Source organism: Platalea leucorodia, assembly GCF_965183815.1.
Source record: "Platalea leucorodia genome assembly, chromosome: 4".
NCBI lineage: Eukaryota > Metazoa > Chordata > Aves > Pelecaniformes > Threskiornithidae > Platalea > Platalea leucorodia.
The window spans coordinates 766,978-792,304 of NC_138826.1; the positions used below are offsets into that span (position 1 = coordinate 766,978).

Sequence of the window (25,327 nt, forward strand, 5' to 3'; positions counted from 1 at the left end):
CATGCAGCTATTCCTGGAGAAGGGCATAACAACTGTTTATCGCATGGTCTTGACCCTTTGAAAGCGGTGTCAGGTAGGAGGAGAGTGCCCCGGGAAATCACGGACGCCATTCCCAGCATTGTTTGCACTCCGGGGCAGGAAGCCACGTTCTGAACAACAGGAACTGGGAAAGGTTGGGCCTGTGGCATTGGAAAGCTGAAACACCATTTATTTATTCAGTTGGGATATGGCTTGAGTGGTAATTTATTCCAATACAGCAATAAATGCGGCAGCTGCCATAGTGGTTTTCCATTATCCTGAGTGCTCCGAACTCCGCTTTCCTGCCAGGACTGCAGGGACAACGGTGTGCGCCGGGGGTCCTGCAGCAGGCCCAGGCGGGATTGGCGTCACCAGGAGCCATCGGGCTCACGATGTGGTCATACCAGGGCTTCGCTTCAGCGCGGAGAACGTTGGTAAATCAATGTGCAATGCTCTTCTGGCTCACCTGGGTTTGCTTCAGATGTCCCAGGTCTGAACCTCCTCAGACTCGAGAAAACTAACGAGTCATTGATGTTCAGGGCAAAGAAATGTGCCCTCGACGTACTGCTCACGGACTGAATCTGCCTTTGTCCATCCGCCGCTTAGCACCGACAGAACCACGGACGGGCTGGGGCGGGCTGGGACCGCAGCGCTGCTGAATACAGCATCTCAGCTGTTGGACTCTCGGTCCTTAGGCTAAGGAGGAAAACCTTTGGCTTTTTCCCCTGTCCTCTCTAAGGCAGTATGTGAAACAAATGTTCTGTCTCTGAGATCTTTTGTTGATAGAAAAGTGAAAAACTACTTGAAGACCATCATCATCATCGTAGTATAAGAGTAAGGACATATGGCTTTCCAGAGCCAAACACCTTTACCTTGCGACAGCTCGAGTACAGCAGCTACACTCGCTTCAGGAGACCGAGAACTTGCAGGCGGTGAAGGGCGCAGGGCTGGAGCAGCCGCCGGCACCGCCGATGCCCGGGCAGCTGCTGCGCGCTCCCGCCCCGCGCTCTCCCGCAGCGCACGCGGGGCGGCTCAGGCTCGCCTTTCGTTCACTCTGTTGAGATCACTCAAAATTAATTACAGTTCGGTTTATGCCACTCTGCTGGTGATGATCTAGGTTTGTTTTCTCATTGCTAATGTTTAGTCTCTATTGTTACAAGGTTTTAGAAACATATATGAAGGTACGGTATGGAAAGTTTTATAAATATATGGAACAGATTAGACAACGCAGGATATAAATAGCTAACCACTGATTACTCTTCTGCATAACTATCTCCCAGAGTACAATAACAAACTTGGAGACAATTTGTGAACTATACCATTTCTTCCAGCTCTTGTGTAGATTAAAAAGAAAAGTTGAGAACTTTCAGCTGGTTCTGCTGAAACAGCAGACAAAGAGTGGTTTAGGGGATGCTAAGAAACACCCAACCCTGCTCTGTGCTATCAATCCTTTATTTTCACATACAATGGTAACAGAAAACCCGAAAGACCACAGCAGCATGGGATCAGTGTGGAAAAAAGTAAGAGGAGAAAGCACAGCTTGTTGAGCATGAATATACCCATAAAATAGGTATTGCAACATATGCAATTGCATATATTGCTTTTGAAAAGTTATATTTATTGTATTGTCAATTTATGCCTGGCAGAACAAACATTTCCCTAAAAACAAAGAAAAAACAGAAAACCACGGGGGACCCGTGAGCTCTGTGGTGGCACACTAAGAGAATTAACGACTTATGCTAAGCGATTTCCTAATGAAAATTTTTAAAAACCTCATCTCAGAAGGCCAGCAATTTTCATCATAAGAAGGATTACCCATCCTCTGGTCATTTTAAATTATTGAATTGGTTTTGGATGTCTGCGAAGGACTGTCAGGATTTTTTTATTTTTATTTTTAAATAAATTCTACCCTGATGGTAAAACCCGAGCAGACGCAGGCGGCCTTGGAGGCGCAGGGCGTGCCCTGGGCGGCCGCGCTCTGCCGGGGCTGACCGTGTTGCTGAGCCGCAGAAAGCGGGGCGCGCCGGGCGATGCCGCCGGGCACCACAGCCGAGCAGCCGAGGCGGGAGCTGCCGGGCGGGCTGGTGCCGCAGAGGGGTCCCACCACCCTGGGAGGGTCCGGCCGCTTCCCGCGAGCCCCCCGGGGGAACACGGGGGATCGTGCCCCTGCGGGCACTGGGGGGGTACCGGGGACACGGTTTGGCTGCTGCTGGCAGCAGAAGCAGGTCTGTAAGGGATCTGTGGGGCTGCCTCAGCCCCTTCTCAAGGTATTTTCACAGTGGGCCATGTACAAGGTAATTGCAGCTTTCCCGGTTTCATAAGCAAACAGTTCATACACGGATTTCACTTAGGGAATCTATTCATTTATAATTTAAGCCACTTAATGTTTCTCAGAATTTGATTTCTTTTAAACAAGGAATATGATGTAATTTGGGTGTGTGTCCGTGTGATTAGGCCAATTCTGCTGGCTCCATAGGGCTCCTAACCCTTCACTGCCTGAGACAAACTATCAGGTACCCCAGCATAAGAAATCCTGTTCTTTTTCTGCACCCAGATTTTTCTAGAAAATTGGTTTTCCTCAAATCTGTTAAGCAAACCTCAAACACTGTGTGGTAAAGCACAGCGGTGGGACGTCGTGGTAAGGACACAGCGGCAGGCTGTGCATCCTCCGTGCGTTTCGAGACCGGCCCGAAGGAGGCCGGGTCCCGGGACGTGCTTCCCCACAGCTCCTGCAGAAGGGAAAGCTGGAGAGAGCCACAAAGCCTGGGCCCATGACCGAAGCGGGCTGGCAAAGTGCAAGCTGGTCTTCTCCATCCCGTCGTGAGCTGCCCATGGGTCAGTATAAGAATATATGTCATCTGTCCATCTGTCCATCTGTCATACGCCATCTGTTCAAAATGGGGATTGTATTTAGTATATACCACATAGACTACACAGCTACTTGCATTTACACCCTGTTTGCACCATGTCATGGGGCTGGGACGGAGAAGGTGTTGAGGAACAGAACTTTGTTTTAACTGAATTACACAAGGAGTAATAGTGTCAATATCGTTGCTGCAAAAAGTCTATTACCTAATCACCTAACGTTAAAGAAATAGATTAATATGGTGTCTGTTCTCACAGGACCATAGATATTTTTATGGGATATGGCATTATAATAAAAATTCCCTAGACTTCAGCTTAATCTAGAAAACTCATTAAATAGATTGAATACACTATGGAATTCTATATAGAAATTTTATTGTTAAATGTGTACCATATTTCTCTGCCTTCTTTGCCCAAGCATTTTTATTTTGTGGCATATTTTACAGCGTGGACGAGATACAGAAAGAAGACTCAGAACCGACACAGGCTTTAAAGATCATTGACCTGTGTGCTTTACTACGTGGGAAGATGGGAGGAAAAGCGTCATAATTTATAAATTGCTTCACCACTGAAGATGAGTTTAGCATGAACAGAAAATCAGGACTAAACCATAACTTGGTGAGGTTTCAGATTCTCAGCCAAAGTTGTGTTACAAAAGAAACTAAACGCTAACATCTAACGCGCTGTCGGTGAATCACCGACTCTGGGGTAATCCCTGTTTTTGGAGCTGCCAAAGTCATTGCGAGAGCATTGTGGAACGGCCAGAGGACGCTTCCCCGCCTGCTGCGGCTGCAGCCGCTGGCCCACCCGAGGGGCCTTCTCCGAGGGGCTTCTGCACAGGGCAACCCCAGCACCTCCCTGCCCGCCCCGCAGCAGAGACCAGCGCAGTCTCCCATCCGCCTCGGCGGACTCCCAAACCCACGCACACGGCTCAGCGCTCGCCCTTCCCACGTTCCCCACGTCGCCGCCGCCACTGCGCGCCCATGCACGGGCAGCACCCGCTCAGGGAAGGGGAGAGGTGGCAGCCCAGCCCTGCGTAAGGCAGCCGTGCCGAGAGCGGAGGGGAGCGAGGGAAGGGAAACCACTTTGAAAACATTCTCAACCCTTTGGTGTCTCCAGGTCTGCGCAACAGCCGGTCGATGCAGCCCGGAGCTCCGCCCGGCTCTTCACTAGGTTCCCACAGACCATGACTCAGCAGGGTAAGAGCCACCCCTGCTTCGCAGCCCCTGCTGCTTCTGCCGCGGACAAATTGATATCCACCATTGTACACACGGCTGCTTCCCACCTGAGCTACAGCAACGTGACATATCTGAGCAGGGAGCCATCAGCCTGCACGGAATTTCAGCTGGAGAGGGATTCTGTGGCATACCTCACCTGGGCGGCAGGAGCACGGCCCCAGCCGGCACGCTCCGCGGTCTTTGGGAAGCTACTGTCAAGCCAAGCTCAGGATCTCCATTCTTCTTGCAAGGCCCTCCACTGCTTAGAGCCCACACATCCAGCAGATGAATGCACGTGCGGTGAAGATCGTGATCAGTGGCTATGCTCCTCTGGCAAAATAGATGGGAATATGTGTAAAGCTTTAAATTAAGAGCAGAAGGCAAAGCTTGAGAAGGACCAGCTTGAGACTCTTGAAGAAATTCCTACAGGATCTAAGGCTCATCACAAGTCTCATTGTCTTTCGGCAGGAGGTACATTTATAAAGCGGAGTCTTGCTCACTTGGGTGCTATCATATCCCATATGGATGTTAAAACACTGCACACAAGAAGAAAATGCCTCATAACGTGTATTTTTTCCACCAGAAAACAAATAAAATGACAGCAGTTAATTCCCTCACTAACTGCAGTGAAGCACCAACAGGGAATCAGTCCTGAAATATTAGTGGCCATATAGTGGCAACTCTTAAAAAGATGCCTTGATTCCCCTGTTTTTAAAACTACTGATGAAAACTTATTTCTTTTTCAGCAGTCCAGCTTAAAGGCATCGTATGTAGTATGATTCAGTTACCCAGAGGCGCGTTTGTATTGGGAATGTTTTCAGGCATTCTCAAAGTATTGGAATTACTGAAATACCATAAGAAATAATAAGTTCAGGTTGTGGAGGGTTTTTTAGCATTGTACCCACGCAGAATTTTTCTGAAGGAAAATAAAATTGTCCTGTAAGGCAGCATCCTAGTTTTCAAGCAACATATGGAAGTAATAGGCTCAAAAACGCGTTAGAATAAACTCTCCTGCTTGCAGATAAACAAGAGTGCACTGTATGAAGTGGCTACATGGCTCCTTCACTCCCTCGGACACCACTTGTGTTTAAAAAGAAGATGTTTGGTTAGCATGTCTCTGTACCGCTGGTGAAAGTAAAGAGCATGCTGATTTCAGAGAAGCTGGGCAGGGAGGGAGGGAGGGCGAGCAGGCGCCCGGGGCGCAGCCAGAGGAGAAGAAGAGGGAGTTGAAAGGCTCAGGCTCCTCCTTCCGAACCAAGTCATGGAAAAACGATGTAAGAATTCCAGCGTCTGAATAAATATGTGCCCTATGACCTTAATCCCCTAGGAACCAAAAACATCCAGAGTCAGATAAAAATAGTAAACCCTTTACATTGCTGAGGGAGAACAGCACTGCTTGCAGCTAATTAGCTAAATCCTGTTAATAGCACGGGGGCTGGGCAGCCACGAGGAAGCGAGGCTCCGAGAGACGCTGAGCCCAACGCGCGGCAGAGGACGAAGCAGAGGACGGGCGCGCACGGCAAGGAGCTTGCGTGCGTTACACCCTGTGAAGCAGGCAAACGGCAGGGCAGCGCCAAGCCACGTTGACGGGCCGTGATTAGGAGGTTTCCCCGTGCTGGGGATCCACCCCGTCCGTGGCACCGTGCAACACGCTTTGAAGGACACCCACCAGAACGATTCCTGGTTGATTGCAGCTGCTGTTCTGGCCCCAAAAAACTCCTCCCAACAAGATTACAGACCTGGCCTGCTTGCTAGCTCGTGTGGGAAACCTCAGCAGCGCAGCAAGGATCCCTTTAAAAAAAAAAAAAAAAAGAGAATTACAGCGATCCTGACAGCAAATGTCAATGAAGTGTCCATGTTTAATTGTACCATTTTATATATAGCTTAACAGTGTGCCAAAGATTAACTGTTTATTGAAGCCATAGTGGAGACAAGAGATTGCTTCAACCAGCATTCACAAATACTTGTTGTAATCCTGAATGGTTGTTTCATTAGACGGCATGTTTTTTCTTTATTATTCCCTATTTGCAAACATTCATACCAGCCAAGTCTTGCATGGTGAGTGTTTTATTCACTCCATACCTGCATACGCATGCAAAGGTTAACATTTGTGCACAGCCAGGAGTCCTGTGTAAATTAAATTTTCTATTTAATATTTTAGATTTTCTAGCCAAAGAAAAACTCCCTCGTCAGAGAGCAGAAACAATACCAGTTGATCTCAATGGCCCACCATGCTTCATTGGAGAGAATTCTGGAGCCAACCCAAACGCTGAATATTTGCTTCACATGTAATAATCTATAAGGTTGCTAGCACCACTGCATTGCAGGCTGCCCTGTGCCCGCACACCCGTGTTTGCGTGATCGTGGCTTTCCTCGGCCGTGGATTCCTCTGGGTAGCACGGCCGGCGGGGTGTACCAGCAGGGCCTCTCCTGCCCGTGCAAGAGCTGCCGCCTGCGCCAGCCGAGGCGCAGCCGCCTCGGGAACGCCCGCGCCGCGGCAGGGCAGAGCCGGGCGCGGCTGCAGACCCCGGGCCTGCAGGAGCTGCGGGATTTCTATTGCATCGCCGCGGCAGGCAGCGGAGCTTCATCATTGCCATTTATGGTGTCTTGAGGCAGATCAGCTACTCCTGAAGTGCTCGCAGCATCTTCATCTATCAAGCATAATGCCGTGGGTTTTGCCCCTGCCAGCAATTTGGGCTTGAATTTTAGCTGAAGTATTTATCTATTAATGTTCCAGAGTGAGAAGTTAGTTTGTCATAGATTTCACTTCTGGTGCATTTACATCACATTTCTGCAAAACCGCCGCGGATATTTGCTTCTGAAATGATCTGACGAGCCATTAGAACAATTTGCTTGCTATCGGAAGGGAAGGTTACCGTATTCAGTGTGTGCTTTGAAAGGCTGGGAGTGCTTGCTTTCTGCAAAATCATACTGAGTTTTGCCTGGAGCTCCAAGCCAGAGCGTTGATGGCAGCAGCCCCGCTGCAGAGACTGCGCAGGGAAATACTACAGAGCAATATTCTACAGCTCACGTCCGTAGCAGCATGGCCACAAAAAATGACAGTGTGCACTGCTTGCTGTGCATAATGTATTGCTTTGCAACTGAAAGGCAGCAGTCTGAGGCACGGACCCCACAGCCTTTTGGGGTGCCTGCATGGAGTGACATTTTTGGAAAATGCTGCATTCCCTCAGCAAACGCTGCTTTTGCACTTGCCACGGTGTGCCAGGGCCGCGGCGTTCCCCACCCAGGGACCAGGTGCAATTGCTCCACGGTATCACTACACCAAGATGCTAGTACCCTTGTTTTGTGGTTTGCTTGTTTGTTTTTTAAAGGTATATTTGAAAGCATCACTTATCTCTGTGGCACAAAAACAGAAACATATTTATCTGACGTTTTACGTAGTGCGCTTTTTACAGACCAAAACCCGTGACTGGCTGGTAGTTACAAACCAGAGAATTTTCTCAGATTACTGTATTTCACACTGTTGCTAAGACTGAAGTAATGCATTTTCACTCTGTAAAAAAGCTGTGTAAGAGCAGAGTTAATTTCATGCCATCTCAAGCTTTAAAAGCTGAGTAATTCTTATCCTCAGAGTGATACAAAAATTGAGCTGTTAATAGCACCAGACTTGCAGGCTGACAGAGATGGCTCTGCTTACCTCTGTGCTGTGGGGTGAAGCCCCTGGCTGCGAGGAGCCGTGCTGTGGCGGGTGCCACCGCCCAGCAGGACAGGGAACACCAGCAAACGCCGAGGTCTCCGTGCCAACAGCCGCTGACCCAGCCGGGCCCAGGGTCTCACCTCGAGGGTGATGCTCCTGTGCAGCTGGAGGTCAGCAAAGCCCAGCCGTGCACCCGTCTGCTGGTGGCTGGGCAGGGCGCTGGCCCTTGTCCATGCTGGTTTCCTATCTTAAGGTGAGTGAAAAGATTGAAACATTATTTAAAAAAAAAAAAAAAAAATAATGGTTTTTTTCCCCCTTGTGTTTCACTGACAAATATACAAACTCAGGCCAGCATTAAAAACCCCTCAAAATTGATGTGAAATTATTTAATTTGGACTAGGACCACTGTTTGTCAGGAGTTATGGAGGCTTTTGCTGTTGTTGGCAGTAGAAACAAACCTCTGGGTGACTTGGTTCGTCCCCCGGCGGCTCTGGCGCTCGGGCGGCAGCCTTGGGGCTGCTGGGGGCCGTGGGCAGCACAAACCCAGCCATCTGGAGACTGCGATCCCTGTTGCTCCCTTGTCCCTTGGCACCACTGCTGCGTGCCTCTGACACTCGCGTCGTCTCCGTCCCACGGCTTGCTCGCGCTCGTGAGGATGAGGAGGAGCAAGGCGGCATCACCGCCTTCCAGGGCTGCGTGATAATTTGCTCTTCAGGCACGCTGTGAGGTTTCCATGGCCCGCAGCTGTCTAACCAATTTTAGCACTGCTTTACCTCCCTCCTACTTCTCTTTTGTCACTCTGCATGAAGAGCATAACTTAGACAGCAAGGAAAAGTCACCCTTTGCCTCATGGTTTTGCACGTTAAAGGCAACATCTGAGCAGTCAGACGCTGATGCAAACGTTCCTCTCGCAGGCTGGTGAGAGGGAAGTCAAAGCCGTTGAGCTGACCTCCCTCCGCACCCAGGCCCAACAAGGCGCAAGGGCTCTCAAGGTGGTGCGAAGTAGAGAGACGTGACCCCCGAGTGTTTCCACTGCTCCTCAACACCTGGGTGCGTGCTCTTCCCTGGGGATTAGCGTGGGCACGCCACTTCCACACCAGTGCTGAGTCGCCCCTTGTTTGCTCTGAGGTGAGCACGCACGCGGGCGGTCAGTGCAGAAGAGCGGAGGCTTACCTCGTCATAAGTCAGGAACATTCCTCCGGGTTCACTGAAAACCAGACCAAGAGCACTACAGCCTGGGTATGTCCTCAGCCCACCCAGGAGCACGTCAGCCACTGGCTGCAGGAGGTGGCACCAGCTTTGGTCCCCTCCCAGCTCTCCCAGTTCACCCAGCATTTCCCTGGTGCTTCACATGCCTGATGCGCCCCTCACCCAGGGACCCCAGCTCCAGCTCCAGCTCTCCTGCCTGCTCTGCTTCTGCCTGGTTTTCTTGTCCTTTTCCTTCTCCCTCTCTCCCACACTCATTTAAGCAATCTCTGCTGACAGTCTCCTCAGGCACCCTCTGCAGCTGGGTGCCTTACAGCTGCTCCTTAATTAGCACCCAGATTAACTCCTTCTTTGCCACATCAGTCTGCACCACGTCTCCCACCGAGTGGGGAAGCCTCCTGGACCTTGCGGGATGACACTGGCCATAGCAGTAGTACCGGTGAGCAGCGTATCCCTTTGCAATGTGATTTCTGGGCTCCTTCAGCAGCTGAACGGAACCCAACCTGAATGTCGCCGCAATATATTTGCATTTTAGCAAGGGAGTATGAGAGTCGAGCATTACCATCCCATGCCAGCTCCTGCTCAGGCATACAGTGCGTGCCGGGTACAACGCTTCCTATTGAGACTTTCCATATAGATCTATTGATAGAGAACAGGGGAACATGCCAAAATGAAAACATATCTCTTACTGAGTTCCAAGTCCTCTAAAGAGTTAACTTTTTCTTCCTCTGTCTCTCTCGCTATGGAGCAGGTTTATACAGAGCTTTTGCCTAGAAGCAGGCATAGCAACTGGGAATCCCGTTGTCAGTAAGACAAGGCCTGAAACAAAGTGTGCGATCCCTATTCACAAATACAGTCTGGCCAAAACCATGCAATAAATGCTAAGCATAGTTGTTTGGTGAGGTGCGAGTGCAAAAGCAGCTCCCTGCCAACAGGAGTTTCCACCGCAGACTACTTCAAATACTACAGCAGCAATAAAATTAACAAATATAAAACCTTGTAAATGGCTTTAAAAAGTTTATTCATCCTCTGAAGTAGGAGCTGTGCACAACACTGGCTCACAACGTATCCGGAGGAGAAGGTGGGCAGCAGACTAGCTCACTCCCGCTCTGATGGCTCCCAGAGCTCAGGTGGGGAGGCTGCCTGGAAGGGGAGCAGGCGGGAGCACGGATGGCAGGCACCGCTCTTTCCTTCCCTCTGCTCTGGGACATGAAAGCAGGCAACTGGGAAGAACAAGAAATGGATAACTCCAAGGCAAGATGCAGGTTATTTTCAGCGAATACTTCCTTACTCCTCCCCTCTCTCAAGAAGCTATCAGAAGAGACATCTCACCATGAGTTTATTTGCAGAGATGTATTTCAATTCTTTTATGAAACATTATTGCTTACTGCCCTTCTTGTAGTTGGAATTGGTTTCATTTTTAAAGAAACAGCTGTATTTTTCTTTTTCAGTAGCTGTCAGAAGATAGATAACCAGATGAAAAATATTTTCATGATCCTGTTTTTCCTTTTTCCAAGCAGCCTAGCGGATGAAAGTTAATCTGAGAATAATATCCAACACTTGACTTCGTGTAAAAAGTCTACAAGACACTGTATTCACAGGCTGAGTGGTCGGTTAGTAGCTGTGGCATGAGCCTTCAACGTGGACTAACTGCACTTACCATGTTACTGGTGAGTACCACGGAGAGGTACAGTCATGGGTAAGAGTTGGACACGGTTAAGCACAAAGTGCCTTTTTCTAAATACAGCATTCAAAAGAAAAGTTGCTGTAAGGACACAATTCCCCTCACTGTAAATACAGACAGCTCTTTAGGAACAACCTTTTGTCCCAAACGATGCAGTTTTAGCTCCCCTGGGTTCCCTCAGCGGTGCTGGGCTCCCAGCCTTGCCTGGCCCCTGTGGTCCCCTGTTCCCCTTCGCAGGCAGCTGATGAAGGGCTGCTGACGCCGGGACCTGCAGAGGTGCACCTCGGACCCGCCGGCAGCCGGCGGACCTCTGAAGGCTCAGCGCCCACGACGCCTGGGTCTCAGTTGGGGAATGAAGAGTAAACAGTGGATGGGCATCTGCTACCTTTTTTCCAACGTGTGACATTTTGGCCTCATTTTACCTCATTTGGTTTTCTTCTTCCAGGAGCTGTTTGAAACCAAGGAAAAGATGTGAGATAGAGACCACCTACTAGATCTCATTCTCCTCTTATGTAAGCCTGTTAAAAACAGTAATAGCCCCATTAAAGTGAATAGATTTGTATCAGAATAAAAACAGTGTGAGCAGCAAGAGAATTGGCTGCTTTGGGTATAAATTCATGAAAGTCATTTGAAGGCTCTCTGGGAGCATAATTAGAAACATGAAGTCCTGGGATGTCTTCCTTCCTTTTTAATCCAAAACTACTTTTAAGAGCTGCTGTCAGCTTGAGAAATGGTTATTAAAAGAGAAACAACTCCAGTCCGTTTGAGGAACAATGCAGCTCACTAAGTTTCTCTGCAAACTGTAGGGTTTGGGCGCCTTTTTTTCTTTTCTCCCCCCCTCCCTGCATGATTGCTGGGCAAAAGATCCATTTAATCCATCGGGAACAAGACACAAGCTGATTCTGGAACACAAAGGGATGTCAAAACAGTGAAAGAGATATAGCCCTTTAATCTCTCTCATGCTAATTTCATTCAAGGCAAAAAATACTTTTGCTTTTTGGAGCAAAGCTACCTGCAAAATTTTCAGATGGAGGCATGCTTTTAACATTCACACAATCCCTTTAAGCACTGTCAATACTTAAGAGTACATGAGAGAGGCTGGCAAGAGCTTGTTCCCGTTACGTTATCTAGGGACAATAAATCAAGCATAGAGAGGAAACCTAATTCATCCAAGACGTTATTTTCAAAGGCTTCTCTGCCTTGATAAATAATATTTCCCTCTGAGAAGAGCAATAGGGAAGGAAACACAAAGAGCAGCTACCGGTCATGTGTTAAGTCACTGGGGGGTGCTCAGACAGCAGAGCGATGGATGCACTGAAAGTTATTAAAAGGTAGCTAAGATTGATATTTTTCCATGTCTGAAAGCCAGCTTTTCCTTCCCCTTCTCCCGTAGAGCTTGCACAGTGATATGTAAGTGGACTTGACCTCCTTTTGGTGCTCTCTCCAAGGGTAATACATATCTTCTCTGTTCCCTATCCTAGAAAGGTTAATGCTGATGTTTTAGAGAAAAGCTCTAAGTTGGAGGATTTTTTTTTCAATCTTTAACTCCGAGGTTTCTCAGGATCCTGGAGACGGTGTATTTGGCTTTCAGGAACCTGGTACAAGATCAGAAATACTGCATTCATGGAGTTTACAATTCAGCAATGGTATTGGCAAAGTAAGACCAATTTTGTCCTGCACATGGCATAAACACTACAGCTACGTGCTTCAACTCTGTCAGGGATTATTTATGACTTGAAAGAAGTTTTGGTGGTCTGTATAATAAGCATGGAGCATGGCTACAGCATCACCACTTCGGAGCAGCTCTTGGCTTGTGACCTTGTCGTGGTTTAACCCCAGCCGGCAGCTCAGCCCCAGCCAGCTGCTCTCTCGCTCCCCCCCGGTGGGATGGGGGAGACGATCGGAAGGGTAAAAGTGAGGAAACTCATGGGTTGAGGTAAAGACAGTTTAATAGGTAAAGCAAAAGCCGCGCATGCAAGCAAAGCAAAGCACAGCGTTTTCATTCCTTCCCGTCGGCAGGCGGGTGCTCAGCCATCCCCAGGAAAGCAGGGCTCCATCACGCGTAACGGGGACTTAGGAAGACAAACGCCATCACGCTGAACGTCCCTCCCTTCCTTCTCCTTCCCCCAGCTTCATATGCTGACGACATACAGTCTGGAATAGCCCTGTGGTCGCTGGGGGCAGCTGTCCCGGCCGTGTCCCCTCCCAGCCCCCTGTGCCCCCAGGCTGCTCGCTGCTGGGGCGGGGGGAGGCAGAAAAGGCCTTGACTCTGTGCAAGCACTGCTCAGCAGGAGCTGACACATCCCTGTGGTATCAACACTGCTTCCAGCACAAATCCAAAACATAGCCCCATACTAGCTACTGTGAAGAAAATTAACTCTACCCCAGCCAAAACCAGCGCAGACCTCTTAGGAATCCCTGTGGCCCATAATCAGCCAACAAGACATAAATCATGTGCTATGCCAGCCATAACAGGCAATATAGAATGGGAAAAAATACAAGAAGAGAAGAGGGGAAAGCGTGTTGGAACTGGAAGCAATTATTGCTCTTACCATGAAGAGCTAAAATAAACTGGCTGGTTCCTAGTTTGCAGAAAGAAAGTATGGCACAAGGCACTTGGAAGTCTTCTGCCACGCTGCATCTTCTCAGCATGATCATCCATTCATATTTTTCTTGGAAAATGACTAAAAAATCTTTGAAGATTTGTGCCTACAAACTGTGCCTCTTTCCCTGGTATACTAGTCCCTCTGGCACTTGAGTAACATCAAGTCTTTGGGGACAGTAGTGTTTGTTTCAGTCCCATCAAAGGACTCCAAGAAACAAAAAACTAAAAATATGAAGTGCCAGTGCAGCCAGCTCGTTCATCCAAACCCAAAGGAGATGTAAGGTAGCAGTCTAAACTGGAGACGCAGGGATCCCACCACACCCAGCGCACGGGTGGGACAGTGGGACTGCCCGCAGCCACTGCTCACGTGCCATTTCAGGGGACAGAGGGGTGTAAGAGACGTGAAGGCAGTGTGTGCTCCGGGAGCTTACAATTCACCACCAAGGCAATGAGGGGACAGCCTGGAGAGACAGTGGGAATTCATTCTGGGTTCCCTTGCGATAAAATCGGCTTCACCGGCTCGTGGACACGGCAGGGAGCACAGTGGAGAGCGGGCAGAGCAGAGCAGAGCTGCACGCAGGGCACATTTTCAATGATGGCAACTCGAGTGGGTGAACCAGTGAATAAGGGCTTTAAAAATGAGTTTAATGTTTTTCAAATGTTTGATGAAGCACAATGTGTCCCAGAAATGTGCAATGGCATCGGGAGCAAAGCTGAGAGGCTTTGTAGCCTCTCCCTGGGATGCAGAGGAAATGTCAAGCTGTCCTTAGCTTGGAAGTGAAAAGGTTACACTGAATTAGGAAATCAGCACTGACTGAATGACTTTTTCTCCCCCTTAAGTCCAACAAAATGTCAAGAGCCTGTCCAGCCTGCAGCACAAGGAGGGAGGCCTGGGTAAGCCTGGCTGCTGGGGGTGCTGGCGGTGGGGCTGGCACCGCGGGAGAGCCAAAAGAGCCCCGGGGGGCAAGGGGGCTGCTGGGGCGCAGGGCTGGGATGCAGACCCCCTCGTGCCCGGCAGACCCCGGCTGCAGCAGAGCGAGGAGCTGAGCACAGGCACCCCTGTGTCCTGAGTGGGAGCTGCCAGCCCTCCAGAGAGGAGCGGGTGGAAACCCTGTGCTTTGATGTCTGTCTCCAGCTGATAAATAGGGTAGCGTAACTGAAGGAAACAGTTAGTCAGAGAGGAAAGCCAAAGGAAATAATGACTCATGACTTGGCAGCTGAGAAAGTGCCATCCGAGCCCTTTGTTTCCCTGCAGAACCAGTCCTAGCAGTGCAAACATGAGCTCCTGTTCCCCGGTTCCTCCTGCCTCCCCGGGAGCTGCAGCCTGGCGTGAGAGGCACCACCAGAGAGCTGGGAGGGCTCTTCTTCTCTGGGAAGAATATAGTTGGGTGAAACATAGGCACTATGCCACTCTGAAACCTCTTCCATTCTCCAAGTGCATTACAGACTGTTATTGTTTGCTATGACCTATGGCGATTTCAGCTTTATGATGATTTCTAGTAAGACAGAAATTAATCCCAGCCTCTGGTTACCTGGACAGGGTGATCTGGTGGTGTCTTGGTGAAATTGCCTGATTTAGGTCTAGCACCAGACTGTATTCCTATGTGAAGTCTAACAAAATACTTTTTCCTGGACGTACTAATACACCACAGAGCTTGTTGATGTCAGGAAACAGGCACAGGATAAACTGCCCCAAAGACGGAGTGTGAAGTGAAACCCCCTCCAAAACCATACCCAGCTCCCCAGGGTAGCAGCAGCAGCAGCAGCAGCAGTCTGCAAAGAGTCACAAACTGCACCAAAACTGATTGGTATCACAAGTGTCACTGCTCTTTAACGCAGACAGTCTTCAGTGCCGAATATTTTTAACTTCAGAAAAAGATATTCTTAGTGTAACTATAAATTTTTTTGACTTTTTCTATAATTGAGGTGAATTAAGTGTAATTGGAAGCATCTGCTCCTATTTTGGCGCCCGATATAGCGTGGTATTCTGCATCTCCTGGAAGACACTCTCCTTCTTCAACTCCCACTAGATCCAGCTAAAAATAATCATCTAATCTAAATCACATTCTCTCAGGCGAAAGTGCTCTTCAGCTCTCAGGATTTGCCCCTCCATGCTAACCAATGGCTCCAGCTTTCTTGTCCTGGCAGGACTGGGGGAAGGCTCCACGGGCCCCAGGAGGGTGCAGGGGAGAAGCCCCATTCTGTCCGAGCAGCACGTGCTGTCACCAGTGCCTCGCCTGGGGAGCAGTTGCGGTCGATGATTAGCAAAGCCGTGACACCAGGGCGTGTGGCCCTGGCGCGAGGGAGCGGTGTGTCCCAACAACACCCCAAACTCCTCCAGTGCCACAACTATTGCTGTCACTGCAGCCAGGCCAGTGACCGGCTCGGGGCTCAAAACAGCTTCCCCAAGCGCCTGGAGGAACATCACCTCCTGCTTAACAAAGGCCAGCTCAGTCTGGTTTGATCTTGGAGCCATCCCTGCTGCGTGGAGGAGCCACCTCTCCCACCGTGAGCACCAGCCTGGGACCATGTCCCCTCCGCCGCTGGCTGGGGAGCTCCTCCAGCCCCGTGCAGCTGCAGTTGTGTTCCTCACGCGGGTAACAACATATTTACTCACAGTTACCCGTCCTTGGGGCAAATGTTCCAGTGTCAGTTTTTTCCTCATTTTTGAGCTAAGTATAGGCTGAACAAGCCTGGAAAATCTCGGGAGAGAAAACAGAGGAAACTTGAACAAAAGAATTTGCATAGATGGCTTGGCACAACTGCAGAAAGCTGTGCGAGCCTTTGCTTTGTAGCCAGAAAGCATTTATTATGAGGTCAGTACATTTACTAAATAGTAGCATTTTGCTAGGGAGAGCTTTCTTCGTGCCACTTAGACTATTCTTTACTCATAAATTCAGCTGCCGCATGCAGGATCCCCCGGCCCCGGCACCCAAGCCTCTGCCACACAGCCGTTCACCGGGCACCCTGCTGTGCCTGCGAGCCATGAACCGTGCACAGCACAGCCTTAAACACCCTGTTAGAGGGGTGGCCGAACGGGGTTTAGGAACAGGTCTAAAATCTGGCTTCATAAATACTAGCTCATATAAATAGTGATGTCACAGGAACATTTTCATTCGCTTAAATCTGTACCTATATTTGGTGCTATCCATTTATAAATAAGTGCATATTTCAGGAACGGTTTTCAGTTCTCAGTTAATCCTCTAGTTTTCAATATAATACTAAACAATACACTATATTATGCAATACAATTAACTGAGCCCAGTTTTGTTTAAAATTTATCGTAATAGAACCAATACCCTAACTTTAATATTATATGTAATTTTGCTTGTGACAACATTTTCCTGGGAAGGCTTACAACCCTCAGAGCATGACTTTTAATTGACTTTATATTCCCAGGTAGGAAATGTCACTACAACTGAGTCGAGACTGAGTATACATGGAGAAATAAAGATGAAAAACCCAGTATGTTGCAGTTACATTAAACCGATGATTGGAAACTCAGAAAATTCGGTTAAACCTAAAAACTAAAAAGAAATTTGAAGCTGTGAAGAACGTCAGGGTATTTACTCAGATTTCTTTGTCTCATCCCGCACTAATACCAGTAGTCCTCATTTGTGAAAAGTAAGGTTCCCAAATAAATTTCTTTCAGAAAGTGCTTCAGGGTATGAAACAGTTAAACCACAAAATACCCAAGTCACGAAATCAGTAGCCCAAATATTCAGGGCATTTTTTTCTTCCTAGTGGGAACGAAACAGCTTCAATATTTTGTCTTTCTCGCTCTGCTAAGGCCGGCCCTCCCCTGTCGGGGTGTGTGGGCCAGGGCCAGGCCGGCCAGGCCCAGGTGGGCTGTGGGAGGCTGGCTGAGGGGGCCGAGGGGCCGATGGTCCTGAGGGGGCCAAAGAGTTGAGGGGACCAAGGGGCCGATGGTCCTGAGGGGCCGAGGGGGCTGAGGGGGCCAAGGGGGCCGGGGGGCTGAGGGGCTGCAGCTCCCTCGCTGGGCCGAGGCGGTCGGAGCCACCGCCGCAGAGGCCTGTCACTCCTCCTTCCCTGCCTCCCTGCCTCCAGGCCCCCGGGGAGCACACGCAGTATTTCCTACAGGCTGTATTTAGAAATCAGAGGGGAGAAAGGCTGGGAAACTTCGGGTTAAGGCTTCTGAGTAAACAGAGAGACACGAGATGGAGGGGTGCTATTGTTTTAGCATTTGCTCCCTGTGAGAAGCAGTGATTCTCCCCCCCCCATACAACGCTGCGCACCCCGCAGCCCTGCGCTCCCCGTCCCATGACAGCGCTGCTGTGCAGGGCAGAGCCGACCCCCCGCCGCTCGCCGCCCACTGCCGCCCAGCCCCGCGCACCCGGACCCGACGTGCCCGTGGGGCGTTTCAGGCCCTTTCCGTCCCCCGTTCGCGTGGTGCTGCCCGCTCTGCTGCGAGCGGAGTCTGTTGGGGCCGCAGTGGCAGGGGTGCGCCAGGGACCCGTCCCCACCCTCACGCCCCAAGGCATGGTGGTACTGATGCTGCAGGTCAGCCTGGCCACCCTCCTCCTCCACCTGCTCTAGATAAATTCCCTCTCCCTCTGCTCGCCTGACCCCGAGGCGGCCCCGGGTGCCTGGTCCAGGTGCACAAGGAACTGCTGGATGATTCCCATTCCTCCCGCACCACTGCGGGCACTTCCCACCCATTCCCACCCGCGGCCGGGGCTCAGCTTCCCAGCTCCTGCTGCAGCTGCTGTAAAGGTGGAGAGGTGCAAAGAGCAATGTTCCCTCCTCCTCCGACATGGGGCCGAGGAAATGCAGCCTCTGGGCTGCACCAGGCAGTGCCACAAGCCTTTCGGATGCCTGTGGAGAAGTTCAGGGGCACTCTCCTCCTGTCCTTGGCAGCAGCTTGCTGTGTACTTGGGTATGAGCCACATAACAGGGGCACATGTTCGGCCCCACCGATGCAAGCACAGCTCTAGAGAGAGGCAGTTTTACAAAACTGTTTCTCTTGCGGGTTTGGCTCTCCCCAGTTCTGGACTATCTGTGGGAACCTGACCTGCCCAGCAGGTCAAGGACTTAAAATGGGGAGAAGCCTGGTAACGTTCCTGCCCCCCAAAGTCCCTCTGAAACGGCCGTGGAGATCACCAAATGCTCCTGCCTGCTCAGACACAGTTCTCTCTTGACTCACATCCATCTTGTATTCATAAGGGCTATAAATACATCTTGTATTCTATACAAATAAGGCATGCACTGAAAATATTTATGCATTGCATCCACTCGCACAGTCCTCTAGATTCCAGACTTGACAACAGTAAAAACTATCATTACTCCATCACATGGACGGGAGAAAATTCTAGTGTGAAAGTTAGTTTATCTTTTAGGGAGTTTGAGGAAATTGCACTTCGGCAAAGACTGCAGCACTGGCAGCTAAACCTGGCCCTTTAAGGAAATGTCCTCTAAAAGAAGGCAAGGTTTATTGGGTTTTATGCTGTTGCACTTTTAGACTGTTCAAAACTCTCCCAGGAATCCTTTTAATATTCCCATCAAATTGAAATATGAGTTATGTAATTATAATTAGAGCACCATACTCTTGATAGCATTCACTTCATTTCTTTAAAGACTGTTTACTTCCTAACTTGTACCTAGAAGAAATATTTAAAAAACCAAACAAACAGTTCCCCTCTCCCCCATTAAAGCACAAAACAAAACAAACAGCTAATTGCTCAAAACTTATTAAAGCAGTTCTTACAATAGTTGTGTTTCCATAGAGCTGCTTCTGCAGTAACCATGACCTGATGGGAATGTTTGTCACGGGACATTTCCTACATTAAGTGTCAATAGCACCCGTGTGGTAAGAGGAGCTAAAACCCATAAGGAAATGAGGCGTTATTCTCTTGTTCTGTAAAAGCGGGGGACATAAAATTTGGCAAGAGCTGGATGTAGCAGCCCTCTTAGACCTCACCTGCCTTCCCTGGGTAAGTCACAAATGCCTCAAAAATGAAAAACCTACCTCCCCCCCCCCCCCAAACAGTATCCGTGAACGCTTTTAGCGGTGCTCAACGAGGCAGCTCTGGCTCCTGGGCTGGCCATGCCCCGACCGTGGACTGGGGCCCCGAGGCAGCTGGCCCCACCGCAGGGACACTGCCCGGTCCTGCCCGACGCCGTGGGCCAGCAAAGACAGAGAGCCAGAGCCAGGCTCCTCCTGGTCTTACAAGGCAGGACGGGCGGTCACGGACATAAACCGACAATAGGGAGGCTCAGAGTGGTTATAAAGAAGAACTTTCTCCCCATGAGGACAGTCAAGCAGAGCTGCTCAGCTCAGAGGGGTTGTGCAGTCTCCGTCTTTGACAGCTTCCAGACCTGCATGGGTAAAGATACCCCACAGCTGACCCGACTTGGAGCAGGAGGCTGGGTTGCCCATCTCATGAGGTCCCTTCCCACCTGAATTGCCCTGTGATCCGGGTATCGATCCAGTGTCAGCTGAGGCGTTGATGGCATGACTTGACTTGGAGTTTTTCTGTCTTGTCATTTGTGGTCTTATTGCAAGACGTAAGGTGTCGGTGCTCTAATTAATGGCCCAGCACACACTGCCACGCACCTTGGCTGTCAGCACCTGGGAGAGAAACATTAAGTCACAACCTTAAAGCAGTCTAAAAGTGCAGAAGTGAAAGGGCATTTTAAAACAAACACTAAAAAAAGGGGCAGCGTTGTGAATTGTAAGCAGCTTTGCATGGTCTTTGAGGACCTGGCTGAATTGATGCTGGGTTACCGTGAGCCATGCTTGTGTCACCTCACTCTGTAATGGCTGGCAGCTCCTCCAGAAGAGGGGTTTGGGCACTGACGTGTCCTGACGTGTCTTAGATAACGCAGTGAAAGACATGAAACAAATGCCTAGGCAGTCTGTTCTTTTCCACTTCAGATTCATTTTGAAAGTAGAAATTACGCAGGTTAAGCTTTTTATGCTGAGGTTTGACATCTGTTAGAGCCCAATAAAAGCATCACCAAGTAATTTCCCTTGCTTCCCTTTGATTTTAGCACTCTTGGTACTAGTTTGTGCTGCCACCTTTAATTATTAAGCAGCAATATCCGTAGTGTAATCCTCAGAATTTAAATTCTGCAGACTACTGGGAAGCACAGATTTTATTTTATTCTAGAGAGGTTCACATATGTATTCACCCTTCACAGAAGAGAGACGATGTGACTGAATATGATGAGCCCTTTGGACACCATCTCAAAATTTCAGCACCTCATGCATTCAGGGCAATTTTAGCCCAGATCTGTGTTTGGGCTGGCTGCCGTCCCACCTCTCTGAAATGCCCCCCTTTCAGCCGTGCTGGCTGCTGAAGGTCAGTGAAGGTCAGGCTGTTACATGTTCACATGCCTTCCCTAGACAGGCATGCTTGCTTCAGCTCTCCTCTCTCCCTGTTTTCCTCTCCTTGCTTTGCATGTCTGGTCGGGATAGCAGAGACAGCTCTGCTCCAAGCTGGCACCCCGGCTGCTGACAGCTGCCCTTGGGACCGGCAGTGAGTCAGCCCCCGCGCTCTCCTCCCGTGTGCTTATATGGGTGGGAGACACCGCTGCCAGTCCACGGGGCACGCGCCAGCCCAGGCTGCGGGGAGGCGGAGGGGAGGCAGGTCGAAAACAATCTGTACGTGCTGCTAAAAGAAAACACAGGTTTATGGCTAAGGAATGCCTGCGTCCTTCCAGCAGGCACGGGGAGAGGGTGCTTGCAGCCAGACGCCCAGCTGGCACAGATGAAGCGGAGACCTTTTTTTTGGCACATCCAGTTATTGGATCCTGCAGCAGCACACTGTACATCCTCCAGACTCGCCCTGGTGTCTTAGTGCTGCTCACTGAAAATGGAGCCTCCTTCCCCTTCCCTTGTGCACACCGCCAGGCTGGGGTGGGGGCCAGCTTTGCCTGGTCCCCCCGGTGCCAGGAGCAACCCCTCGCCCAACCCCGTCGGCACCGAAGGACCCAATGCCGAACCCCACCAAACTCATCCTCTGCGGAGGGTCGCTGGGGCTCCGCTGCCCATTCTCAGAGCACACCGGCCAGCGGCCATGTTACGATTTTAAAATTAAAATGTTTAACTACACTAATTACTCTGAGGTTTTAAAATAATGTTTATCCTGAACACTTTTGTCCTCACTGCACACGCATTCAGAAGGCTTGTAGATATCTTTGCCAATAGCTACAATACTCAATCAAAACAACCCCTCATATGTAAACAAAATATGAACTAAATGTAACTGGCCAATATAAACCTGTAGGGTTATGAAGCCTGCTGTGGCCAAGCTGGGACCTGCGCGGTGCCAGAGCCCTTGTCTCGGTCCCCATCTCCTGCCCTTTTCCAACCAGCCAGGAACAGCACGATAAATGTATTCTTAACCTTTGCGAGGGAAGCCAGAGCACCGGGACTGGTATTTGCATTTCAAAGCCGGAATGCATACCGTCCTCAGAGAAAGGATAAAACAGAGAAGTATGACAATTTGGCACATAAATGTTTTTGAAATCATGCGATATCAAATGAAAAGATTGTTAACATTCTGCTAGCCTGCTTGAATCTGAGTGATATTATTATGGATAATATTATTGAAGCTCAGATAGCATGTGTCACCCAAAGATAAGAAAGTCCTGCTCAAAGTGCATCAGAAAAGCGAGGCAGTTTTCTGCCGGCTGCAGAAAGCGGGCGAAACCCCGGGCAGTGTCACAGGACGTGCCCGCAGCCCTGCCGCTGCTGTGATGGCACCAAAACCCGGGTTTGTGCTGCTGGGACAGGGCTCGGACACAGGGATTCCTCACTGACCTCTGCCGCTGCTCCCAAACCCGCCACAGCGTCCTCCCAGGCATCCCCAAGCGGGTAAATCCCAAACACGACCACCTCAGAAGGGGATGTTGTGGGGCCGGTACCAAACCCGTGCCGATTAGTGCAGATTCCAACGGTATCTGCTGCGTGCTCGCTGTTGACAAAGCCCACCCTCAGCCGCTGCCCGCGCGCGGGCGCCTGGCGAGCCCCACTCTGGGGCGGCCGATTTTGGCTGCTGAAGAGCCACGCACGGGCGGTGCGGCCGAGGCCACGCAGCCGCCGGGGCCTGAGAGGGATGACAGCAAAGCTGCACTGGCGGGACTGGAGGGAGGGAAAGGGCTCCATCAGCCGCCTCCCGCGGACGCTGCGGGAGAGAAAAGGGACGCCCTGCCTTTCTTTCCAGGGTTTACAGGTTGGCTTGCAGCACAGAACCAATTTCCTGAAAAACCCCAAAAAGGAGGCTGACACTTGACATTAAAATCTAATAACGTTAGAAAAGCAAGGGAACAGACAGTTTAACAAGGAGCCATTTCTGGTGGTTACTAGATAAGATTTAAAAAAATTGTTTCATCCTGACTTGACCTAAATGGAGTGGAAAATTACCATGACTACATTTATCTGAAATCATAAAGTGTGTTCTGATTAGACCATGATAAAAAGGATGGTATAAATTGATCCAAAGATAAAGAAAGGGCAGGGAAAATGAGATGAGATTAAGAAAAGAAGCAGACGCTAAAAAGGAAGGATAATGCAGCAGGTCTCTGAAGCTCTATTAAAAATAGTTGTAGGAACTGGAACATAAATAGTTTGGTGCTTCACTTTCTGCTTGTTGGGCTGTGGCTCGGCCGCAATACTTGGGAGTCCAAACGATCACCTTGTTGATCCCAAGCCCTTCAGCAGACCACTAAATGAGAAGCTGATCTAGAGCAGGGTGTCCCCCTCACCCTAGGACCAAACCTGGGCCGATGAGCGCAGGCTGGGGCTGAGCCGCTGTCCGTCCGTCCGTCCGTCAGGAGCAGTGTCAGCCGCACCGGCGCCTGGGGTCCCTCCCGGCTGCGCTCCTCCCAGCGGGACCTCCTGCCTCCCCTCCTCGGTGAAACCTGCAGGTGGTTAATATGCTTCAGTCCCTATCAAATTCTGTTGAAATGGATCAAAAGATTAGAAAACTGGTACAATGGATCTGGGAAAAAACAAACCAAAAAGAGCGACTGGCTGAACTTCACTTCCTAGAGATACGGCACTTGCCTCTGGCAGAAACTTCGATGGTCATGGAAACAAATTTTTCTCTGATAAAAACTGTCTTTCAATTTCCTGGAAACAAATAAAAGAAAGTGAAATAAACAAAATTTTTTTTAACCCCCATTGGGCTGCGTAACTGGCTGAGGACTCGGTGTTCGCAGCACCACTACGATACTGAACAGGGAGGAAAACCACAAGCCATGAGGTCACAGGAGGCTTACGAGATACGAGAACAACAGCGTGCGCCGGAGGGGCTCCGCGGCCCCGGCTGGCTGTGCGGCAGCGCCCCGTACCTCGCCCCGCCACTGCAGACCCCGAGGGGGCCTCCCCTCGCGAGGCGGGGATCCAGCCCCCGCACCAGTGCCGGGGGTCCCGCTGCTGGGCCTAAGCGTTAACTTAAACCAGCAATAACAACGTGCTCCATGAACCACGCGCCTCACCGTTCTCTGAGGTGTCCACCCCATCTGAGGAACAAGGAATTGATACTCGCAATAATTGGCTTTTAAGATCACCTTTCTCAGAAAACACATTCTTGATAGTCTGGAAATGCCGCTGCTACTTGTTAAACGTGGATGAGAAATGGATAAAGGGCTGACACAGCATTCCTTTTTAGCTGTTTTTTTTTCTCTTCAGCCTAATGACTGGAACGTCCAGCCTCTCTCTAGAGCAGGAAAGCAGTTTATTTATCTAATCTCTTATGACTCTGATCTCAATCGGTTTTATCTAAGTGCAGCACTGAACTCCTCAACGTCCTGTGAACCCATGCCCACACAGCACTCTCTCCCAGACCTTTCTTGGATGGCCAAGTGCGGCTGGTTAATTTAGATAAGACTCAGCAAACAGCATATTTGGAAAACTGTCTACTCTTTCCATTTAGTATAAACTTCCGTTTCCACTCTCTGTTTATGTTAACGTAGACATGTGTAAATCCTTCCACCAGAGATTTCCTTCAAGCAGAAAGCCAAGGCACAGAGCAAGAGGAAGGCCCATTCCCGCCACGCCATTTGGATGGTGTCGGCAAGGAGGGGCTCCCTGGTGTCCCCTCCTCTCGGCCCCATGGCGGGGCTCTGGCATCGCAGCCGGCCGCTTTCCTGCAGGACTCTGGGAACCACTTGGGGCTTTTCTTCTGTTTGAGACAAAAACTGGTATTCACATCTGTCTCCTTGCTGCCCTGGTCGGTGGCACAAACCGACAGCAACATTTTAGTTCTCTCACTGGACAACTTTCTGCAATGTCATTAACCAGTCAAAGATAATTTAATTTCCCTAGATTTGGTATTGGTTTAATTAATGTCCAGCTAGTCAGCTCTTCCTCAGGGCATCTGCACTCTCCTCTCTCCGGCTGTGGGTATTTTGTCCTCGAAAGGGGGATGCAGTGCAATGTCCAGCTGCAGCTCCCTCTGCAGCCGGGCTGGCCCAGCTCTCCATGGCTGGGGCTCCCCCGGTTTGGGGCTCCCCGAGGCCAGGGGCTCCCCAGGGCCGGCTGGGGATCTGCTCCGCAGGCTGGGAGGAGTGACACGGCATGGCCAACCCACGGAGGTCTGACCCACGGAAAGGGCCTCGGTTGTCTGTGGGGTCTGTTTTGGGCTGCGTTACCACCCCATGGGGAGGGCTGGTGTGGCAAGGCTCCAGGGGAAGAGGCCAGCAACAAAGCTGGGGTGGGAGCCCTGTGCCGTCGGCAGCTTCCCCCCACCTTGCTCTCCTCTGAGATACCCAGTGAAAGGGTTTTGGAGGGATGCTGTTTGGAAACGACGTCTTCAGTGCTGGGTGACATCGCTGGGACCAACCAACCCTCTGCTTCCAGCGCCTCCTGGGATTCTTTTCCTCCCACCCTCCAGTGGCCTTGGGCATGACCGCAGTGGGACGGCTGGAATGGAAACCGCTGGCCCCTCCTGTCCTCGCTCATCCCAGCCCCACTGGCGGTCATCCTCCGGGTACCGGGGCACTAAAACCTGACCTGGAACCTGCCCCAAATGCCATGGGGGTGTCGTACAAAGCAAAAAGGATGGTGCCATTTCTCTGATACATGCTGCTAACATGGGTCCTATAGT

The 25,327-nt window shown here is 50.3% G+C and overlaps 1 long non-coding RNA gene across 3 annotated transcripts; it reads right to left on the reverse strand.

Moving 5' to 3' along the window:
• Positions 1-481: 481 nt before the first annotated feature.
• LOC309590006 lies at positions 482-23,310 on the reverse strand. 3 transcript variants are annotated; one of them, XR_014228078.1, is made up of 6 exons: positions 23,235-23,310; positions 22,996-23,138; positions 19,671-19,842; positions 5,770-5,891; positions 4,258-4,430; positions 482-2,906 (listed from the first exon to the last, which is right to left on the reverse strand). It is a non-coding gene; the product is annotated as an uncharacterized lncRNA (long non-coding RNA). The 3 variants fall into 3 exon arrangements; XR_014228079.1 differs by having other exon boundaries at positions 4,253-4,430; XR_014228080.1 differs by lacking the exons at positions 19,671-19,842; positions 22,996-23,138; positions 23,235-23,310 and adding an exon at positions 7,759-17,219.
• Positions 23,311-25,327: the final 2,017 nt, after the last annotated feature.